Source organism: Dermacentor silvarum, chromosome 1 (assembly GCF_013339745.2).
Source record: "Dermacentor silvarum isolate Dsil-2018 chromosome 1, BIME_Dsil_1.4, whole genome shotgun sequence".
Classification (NCBI taxonomy): Eukaryota; Metazoa; Arthropoda; class Arachnida; order Ixodida; family Ixodidae; genus Dermacentor; species Dermacentor silvarum.
In genome coordinates, this window is record NC_051154.1 from 432,789,074 (window position 1) to 432,798,003 (window position 8,930).

The following is an 8,930-nucleotide window of genomic DNA, read 5'->3' on the forward strand; positions in this document are numbered from 1 at the left end:
TCTTTGTCGTGTTTAGAGGGGCTGTTTGGTAAGGTAAAATAGGATAGGTTATTAACAAGGTGGCAGATAAAGCTCTATGCGTCAACTGATGATTGCATAAACAGTTGAGGGGTTGTACAACTGTGCACGCCAACACGACGCTGGAGATTCAGGGCTCGTATTAAAAAAAATAATTATGCTAGAACTGTTTTGAAGAACCAGCCAATCGCACTGTTTCATATATTACCGAAAATTGCGGACCAATGGGCAAGACCAATTAGGAACAAAAATCTTCGTCAATTCAACCCCAGAAGTATTAACATATGACGTTTAAAACTCGTATACATCGTGTAAGAAGTGTGAGTGAAGCTGTGAACCGAAATTAAGAGCCAAGTGTCAACGAGAAAGAGTTTGATGACGGGCGTATGAGCTTTTGCTTTTACCTCAAGAAGCTAGTTCTGACGGCATATATATATATATATATATATATATATATATAAAGTATGCAACAAGTATGCCCGATTTTCGTGATGTCGCTTGGCAGACAGGCTTTGTGGGCGTAGCCCTGTAAATATTTGACTAATCGTGGAGGGCTGATTCCCGAAATGGAATACAAACAGTTTGGAACAGCTTTACATTACAGCGCCCCTGTATAACGAAGGAATAATTCTGTCCCGGTTCTATTGTAAGCTGTGCCGTGTGAGACCTTTAGAAGGAAGTGACCTGTATAGCGAATGATTTCAGAGGCCCCAAGCACTACGTTATAAAGTTGCCCAACTGTATGTGCATAAGATTTGCTCTGCTATTTTTTTAGTTAAAAAATAAATTTTGACGATTTACTTGTTGAAACCCCAAATCAGATGGTGATCCAAGCCGTAGTGGGGGTCGCTGGAATAATTTAGACCACCTGAGGATCTTGAACGCGCGCCTAAATCGACCATTTTTGCATGTCGCACCCATCGAAATGCGGCCTAACCGGCGACCTCGAGGTCAGCATAGGCACTAGGCTACCGCGGCCAGTCTTTCTTTTTTTTCTTTATTTAGTTCGAACCTACCTTCGAAATCATATGAAGCCTATCCGGCAGTTCGGGCTGTTCAGGTGCCAGCTAAAGATCAGGACAATACTTGTATGACAAATCGCAACGTCAAGAAAATTAAAAAGCTAATTAAAAATTCAATTCATCACTTTAGGATGCATGCAGAAATTTCCAATGGAATGTCGAGCAGCTATACTGAAGTCAGGTATGCTTAACAGAAATTACTAGCACAACATTCGAAATATCCGTGAAATATATTGGCGTTCCTGTTAAGTTTCCAAAATGCCTCCCTCTAGCAGTTCCTATCGACACTACCAAAAACGGCGATTACTTTTGCAATGCTCGTCTTCACTTTTGCAATTTAAAACACGTATTAAACTGAATAATTAAAAATAATTAGCTACCTACATGAAAAGTGGCATTTCTCATTCACGCGATTTCCACCTCTTCCAGAAATACACCTGAACTGAACTAGCCGTTAAGCTGAAGCATTAAGCGCGATATGTATGTTTTGAATATACGCCTCATGCGTCATACCATTTTTACAGCGCGGAGTCAGAACAGTGTGAAATGAAAGCGTTCGTAAATTTGGTGCTACGCGTGCCTTTTAGTCAGCGCACGTGATATAGGACGCAATCGGACGCATGCGCCGAGTAACAACTGCGCAAGTCATGCACCTTGCACGCGCGCACGTTCACGTCTGCAGTTTTACATCGCCGCTGCGGATGACAGCGGCACGAACACAAAGCTCGGGGCGACGAGAGTCTCGGTCGTGGCTACAGTGGTTACAGCAAGCGCGTTCGTGTCGCGGAAAGAGCTTTAGGTTAGCAGAGCTGTTCGACCTGGGCCGACCATGAAGGCTGTAGAAGGTTGTGCAGCTTCTACGTAGCGCGTTAGCTGCTGTACGAGGAAGGAGCTGAGGAATGTGGACCGTAGTAATAATTGGTTGGTCGATGAATAAATAAATAAACAGGAAGAGAAAGACGAGCTGTCACGAGGAAAGAACACTAGAAGCGCACGTGCGTGCCAAACGTCTCGAAGAGCTATACTCGGCACTGGCACGAGAGGAGTATGCGTGCGAATTGAATTCTGCGGTTTTACGTGTCGAAGCCACGGTTTCATTATCAGGCACGCCACGCCGTACTGTGGGGGGGGGGGGGGGAGGGGTGTCCGCATTAACTTTCACCACCCGCTTAATTTTAACGTGCTCCCAATGCACGGGACATGAGACTTTATGCATTTCGCCCCCATCGCAATGCGACCGTCGCGGCAGGGATTTGATCCCGCGACCTCGTGCTCATAACCACGATACAACATAGCCGATAAGCCACCGCGGCTGATAGTCTACGTGCATTCGGGGCCTAGTGGTTAGAACATTAAGTTGCTTTCTCGAAGCCTGAGGTTCGATTCCACTGTCGGTCACAAATTTCTTTTTGCAGCGTAGATGTAATTATCGGGATCCGAATCCAGAGATTTTTTTTCGCGTCCGTCACGTCGACAGAAAACCCAGCTGGACCGAAACCGACGGAGGGGCAGAGCCAGGAACAATGGCTCGCAGCCCCGTAAGGCAGAGGTGAGAAAGCGCAGCTTGCGTTTCAATACGAAACGCACAAATAAAAAACAAATGTTGACCATCACTTTAGCATACGCTATAGAGAATGAAGGCAAAAGCCTTCGCGCACGAGACAATCATTCTTGACATTCCCATTACATTCCCATTCCCAATTACTTGACATTCCCATTCGGATGTGTTGTTATTTCCTACGACTTGTTTTCTCCCATCGAAGGTCGTGGGTTCGATTGCCTTAATTAACTCCACCTTAACTAACTGGTTCTTTAATTAACTTCGCAATAAAGAACCTGTTACTTAACTTCGCAATAAGTAATACCAAAGTTTGTAGGTACGACTCCCACCAAAGGTTGTGGGTTCGAGTGCATTATTTACCTCTACCTTAACTAAATATTTCTTAATTAACTTTGCAATAACTTCCACCAAAGGTCGTAGCTCCGACTTCCACCAAAGGTCGTCGGTTCGTGTGCCTTAACTCTTTCTCAATTAACTCTGCCTTAATTCCCATTAACACCAAAGGTCGAGGGCTCAACTCCCACCAAAGGTCGTGAGTTAGAGTGTCTTAACGCTTATCTTAATTAGTTGTGCCTTAAATAACTCTGAACACCAAAGGTCGTGGTTTCGACTGCCATCAAGTTTGGTGCCATTGAATTTTGGTCCTATTGAATTTTGGTGCCCCAGTGCCTTAATTAACTTCGTCCTAATTAACACTAAAGGTCGTGAGGTCGAGTCCCACCAAAGGTCGTGGGCTCAAGTGCTTTATTTAAGTATATCTTAATTAACTGTGCCTTAATTAACTTCGCCTTAATCAACACCAAAGGTCGTGTGCTTTAGTGCCACTTTTTGTTGGCACACAATTTCGGTGCCATAACGCCGGACATAGGAGTTTTCTACCCAGGCGCCATCTAAGACTTTCGCCTTAAAAGCCGTCAAACCACATGATCGATGACGAGGTGCGCGCACTTGCGCTTTGATCAACGTACGTTGCCGTAAAATCCCTCGCCGGTGGTCGTCGTTGGTGACTTATCTCAAAACCCGAAACAAAGCAGTGGATCACCCACTTCGTGGAAGAGTTCGGCCTCGGTTACTTCAACGATCCGAGTCAACCATCTACCGTACACTGATCATGCATCGATTTACCTTTGGCCAAAAACTTTTCTCAAATAAGAACGGAAAACATCAGTGTTGTTTCATAGCGACCACAAAGCAGTTATAGCAGTCGGTTCAAAGTAATAAATCAAATAAAGGTTTTGTATGACTGCATTGAAACGTGTATTTGTATCATATGTTACGAAGCACTTGGGGAAGTCAGCGTTCGCGACTAGAACAATAAAGCAGCGAGAGCACCGACACAAGGCTTATCTCTCTCGTCGTTCTCTCTCTCACAGACACATCCCCACTGCTCCTTATTTCACAGTACAGTTATCTCCCCCGCGGAAAAAGAAGCCGTCCCGGCGACCTAGGGGTAGGACAAGACAGGCGGATCATAGTACGGCTTGAGACGCTGGACATGCACAATGTCGCGTCCTCGATGGCGATGATCCAAAGATAGCTCGAGCGGTTCCACGATATAGTTGACTGAAGACGTTTTCTTGATCACGCGGTAGGGGCCCTGGTACTTCGACGGGAGTTTCGGTGACAGTCCAGGGGTAGGGGCTGGAACCCAAAGCCACACTAGTGAGCCAGGGGCATAGGATGCAGGAGCATAGGAAGTTTTTTGATGGTGCTTCTGGCGTTGCTGGTCTTCTGACGTAAATATACGGCATAGCTTGCGACACTCTTCTCCGTGTGCTGCAGCTTAAGACAAGGTAGTGGTTTCTGTGTTGTCATGGCGGTACGGAAGGATAGTGTCCATTGTGGAAAAAGGTTCGCGTCCGTATAAGAGAAAGAAGGGCGAAAATCCCGCGGTCGTCAGCGTGGCTGTATTATAAGCGTAGGTCAGAAATGGTAGAACATGGTCCCATTTGGTTTGGTCGGATGCAACGTACATGGCCAGCATGTCACCAAGAGTTCGATTAAAGCGCTCGGTCATGCCATTAGTCTGCGGATGGTATGGTATGCAGATATTATGGTATGCAGTAGTGGTGCGATGAGTGATGCGGCATTCTTTGAGGAGAGCCTCGATGACGTCGGAGAGGAAGATGTGGCCTCTGTCACTGAGTAATTCCCTGGGAGCTCCGTGGCGAAGGATGATGTGGCGCTGGAGAAACCAGGTGACGTCACGTGCAGAAGCGCTGGACAAAGGGGAAGTTTCCGCATAGCGCGTAAGATGGTCGATGGCCACGATTACCCAGCCGTTGCCGTCTGATGTGGTTAGCAAAGGTCCATAAATGTAGATGCCTACTCGATCAAAATCACTTGCTGGGCAAGGCAAAGGCTGCAATGGAGCGGTTGAACGACGAGGGGGATCTTTGCGGCGTTGGCAAACGAGACAGGAGCGGACATAATGACGGATGAATCGATACATCAGTCGCCAGTAGTAACGAAGGCGTAGACGCGCGTATGTCTTTAGTACACATGCATGTGCGCAGTGGGGATCGGCGTGGAACACTGCACAAATATCCGAACGTAGATGTAGAGGGATGACAAGCAACCATTTGCGGCCATCCGGGGGGTAGTTACGACGGTACAAGAGCCCGCCGCGAATGGAGAAGTGATGTGCTTGGTGACGTAAGGTGCGATTGGTAGTGGTTGTCGATGCGGTGGACAAGAAACTGAGCATTGACACAATCCAAGGATCTTTCTTCTGCTCCAGAAGGATATCCGTGGCAGCAAGGGAAGACTCGGACAATGGGGCCTTCGGGGACGTAACCTCGTCTGTTAGTGGCGAACGAGACAAAGCATCCGCATCCGAGGGTTTTCGGCCAGAACGGTACAGCCCTCGAATGTCGTACTCCTGCAGTCGAAGTGGCCATCGAGCAAGACGACCGGATGGTTCTTTTAAGGACGACAACCAGCACAGCGAATGGTGATCAGTAATCACGTCAAATGGGCGACCATAGAGCTACGGGCGGAATTTGGTTATGGCCCAAATTATAGCCAGGCACTCTTTTTCAGTTATTGAATAGTTCGATTCAGGTTTAGTGAGTGCACGACTGGCGAAGGCGACGCGTACTCATCGATGCCAACCTTTCTCTGAGCAAGAACGGCACCAAGGCCGACGCCACTGGCATCCGTGTGGATTTCTGTTGGAGCGCTTGGGTCGAAATGGCGCAGGATTGGAGGAGACGTCAAGAGACGACGCAGCTTCGTGAATGCCGCATCGGAATCCGGTGACCAGGTCGACAAGTTGTGGTCACCACCAAGAAGCTGCGTTAAAGGTGCTATTATGGTGGCGAAATTGCGGATGAAACGGCGGAAGTATGACGCTATATATAACCCAATGAAGCTGCACAGGTCTTTCAAGGTATTTGGTCGTGGAAACTGGGCAACAGCTTGTAGTTACGCCGGATCAGGGAGTACACCTTCTCAGGGGCGGATCCAGGTTTTTTCTGAGGGGGGGGGGGGGGTCAGCTTCTGTCAATGATGATGATGATGATGATGATGATGGTAGCCTTTATCATTTACCGAAATTCACCGTTTCTGCTCACGATAAACCCGCGTTTTATACGGCTAGAGCAAAACCTGTAGCCCGCTGTGGTGGCTCAGTCAGTTCAGGCGTTGCGCTGCTGAGCACGAGATCGCGCGATCGCATCCCGGCCGCGGCGGCCGCATTTCGATGCAGGCGAAATGCAAAAACGCCCGTGTGCTTGCGTTGTAGTGCACATTAAAGAACCCCAGGTGGTCAAAGTTAATCCGAAGTCTTCCACTACGGCGTGCCTCATAATCAGAACTGGTTTTTGCACGCAAAACCCCAGAAAGAGGAAGAAGCCCTATAGCTAAGCCAGGTATCGGTTTCTCCGAGCTTATAGGAAAAGGACATTCCCCAATACAGCCATGTGCTTGGCGGCTGTGCCTGATAATACAGGTTGTTCAAAACTAAGCTTTATGGTTTTCTTAAAATTAGGCACTGGGAGGCACGCGAATACCACCTGTGCAAATAAGTTATGTGGTCAGGGGGGCACAAAGTGAGATGATGATTATCGCTGTGAGCAGCCCAATTAACTAAAATTGAACAATTATTTTTTGTCGACTGCAGTAAGTGGGTATGTTTGTACTAAAAACTTAGAGGCAGTCGTGTTTCTACACAGTATCAGTCGGAAGAATTATTCTAGCGTGTTCGTGCTCCGAGATATCCGACTCCAAATTTCAATTGTACTGCGCAGAGTTATCGACTCGACGCGAGAGTGGTTTATGCTTTGCGTTGCTGTGGAAGGGAGGCATTTTGAACATTTTTAGGGCATTGACATATTGATGGGTGAAGTGTTGTCATGAGATTTGTGCATGACAACACCAAAGTTAAAGCAGCAGTATGAAATATTCGTTAGCATAGCTAAAAAGGTTTCTGCTGTTGATGGTGCAGCTGTTGCTTTTGATTTCAATAAAACTTACAATACTTGGAAATCAGCAGTCACTTTATTTGCATAGCCCAAGCAAGGACCATGCCCGGTCGTCTAGTCCCCATTACGCACGCGCACTGCCCTCCGGCTTCTCCGCTCGCGCCATTATCTCGGCATGGCAGCTGCCGCCATCTTTACAGGCTGCGCGGTCGCGTGTTACGACAGCGGTTACAGGTTCTTCGATTTTTTTTTGTTTCGCCAGCCGTGAGGGGAAGGGGGGCAGTTATTATCTTTGCCAATGCCTCCGCCGCGTTGTCAGACTAAACGCTGCACCCAACAGCCGCGTCACATCAGGGAGGAGCTTTGCGCCGATCCTCACTCTCTTGCATGCGTAATCATGCGAACGACAATTAAAATTTGGAGTTGGATTTCTCGGAGCATAGACATGCTAGAAGAATTCTTCCAAGTGAAACTGTGCAGAAACACGACTGCCTATAACTATTGAATACAAACATACACACTTACTGCAGTCAATAAAAAGTTAATTATTCAATTTTAGTTAATTCGGTTGCTGACAGCGATAATTATCTCACTTTGTGTCCCCTGGCCACGCAACTTATTTGCGCAGGTGGTCTTCACGTGCCTCCCAGTGCCGAATTTTAAGAAAACCATAAAGCTTAATCTTGAACACCCGGTATATCAACCTGTATTGTTTCTTAAAATAAAATTTGGGATGGTCTGTCGCAGGTTCGTTATAAATGCGTAAGCACGGGTCCGTCTTTGGAGTTCTGTTGGGACACCTTGATTTCCTTAAGAAGACTCTTTGTGTTCGGCTGAGACACCTTCGTTTCAACGCGGCAACCACTACGCTGGTTGTTTGCGATATGCGAATCACCGCGCATGAAGACTCACGAGCCACCTACAAGAAGAACGATGTGGCGTAGTAGCCGTGAGTTCGAGCCAGCGTCTTCATGTTTTGTTTCCCACGCGACGTCATCCTTTTACACAAGGCGCGCATCCGCTCCCGTTTCTCTAACCCCGCGACGCCATCCAAGGCCCGCGCGCTGGCGTTGGCCGCTGACGTCACGCTCCCCCACTTCGCAGCCGCTGCTCGAGGCTTTCCCCGCTCCGCGAGAACGCCCACTCAGATAAATGGATCCGGCGGCTTCGAGCTTCCTATGCTTAATCTACGACAATAAAACTGCGAAGTTACAATGAAAAACTTGTAGCGTACGAACGGTACTGTGCTCGTACTGTATATTGTTAACGTGTAACTGTGATCACAATGAGTGCTACAGTTAAAAAAAAGTAGCCTATGCGTAGTTCTTAGTTTAGCTGTTAGTTGTTATTATTTATATTTGAACACTTCAGCGAGAGGTCTCTTTCATTAAGCAGGTTGGTCGCGGAACCGATGACAGCCAATGAGGCAACCGATGACACCCCAATGCGGAACTAAGTTGATCCGGCGCGAAAGCGCTCGCGCGGACATCGGCGTGCTTGGCAAAAGGGACATCCCCTCGTTCATTCGACGCCACCGACGGGACGAGTATGGCACGGCCGGCGTCAGGAGGTCCAAGGTGTTCATGAGAAAAATTAACTACGGCAACTTCGCGACATCACACCCCTACGGAGTACAACTAAGCTTGTGAGCGAGCTACCTTTACTTCTACATGGCTGATACCACTGGTACTCACGAAAAATAATTTTGAAGCATGCTGGTGGCCATATTTTTTTTGACAGGACCATCCCCCTATCAGCGAGGGGGCGATACAGAAATCTGAGGGGGGGGTCAGGACATCCGGACATCCCCCCTGGATCCGCGCCTGCACCTTCTTTCGACACGACATGGCCGAGGATGACCAGCTGCCGGGCGGCGAAGCGACACTTCAAGTTGAGCTGGAGGCC